Source organism: Orycteropus afer, unplaced genomic scaffold, assembly GCF_000298275.1.
Source record: "Orycteropus afer afer isolate SDZICR_OR568_19922 unplaced genomic scaffold, OryAfe1.0 scaffold10092, whole genome shotgun sequence".
Classification (NCBI taxonomy): domain Eukaryota; kingdom Metazoa; phylum Chordata; class Mammalia; order Tubulidentata; family Orycteropodidae; genus Orycteropus; species Orycteropus afer.
The window spans coordinates 596-1,164 of NW_006931679.1; positions in this window are offsets into that span (position 1 = coordinate 596).

Below are 569 nucleotides of genomic sequence, written 5' to 3' on the forward strand. Positions count from 1 at the left end.
GAAATGCAGGAAGAAAGCAACCTTGTCCATGTTAGTAAAACCATCTTTTTCATCTCTTCCAAGCCATTGTTTAGGTGGTAACTCACTAAGAAGAAGGCTGAAAACAGAGAAAGATAATGGAGAAGCCAGGACAGCTCTATGTGCCCAAGCAAGGAATAGGCCAAGGGATCATACCCTCATGGTCTCCAGAAACAGGGGGCAGGACCAGTGTGTGACTGTGGTCTGAGAAGAGGGTAAGGGAGACAGTTTCTCCTTCTGCAGCCATAGTCCAGTGGAACAAGCTATCACGGGCATGCAATAAAGTACAAAACACAATTCTTGCATTAAAACGTCTACACTCTTGTGTGGACATCATATCAGACAAATATGAAACAACTGAAGGAGTACAGCTGTATAGAGTAGGAACTTATAAAATAGAAAGATCAATGTCTGGGCTGGAAAAAGTAAGGCAGGAAGGTTAATTTCAACAGACCTAAAGACTACACAGTATTTTCAGAAGTAAAGAGTAAGATCTGTAAGAGGTAGTATGGAGTTACGCTAAGAGGGCTTACTCTGGAGCCAGACTGAAA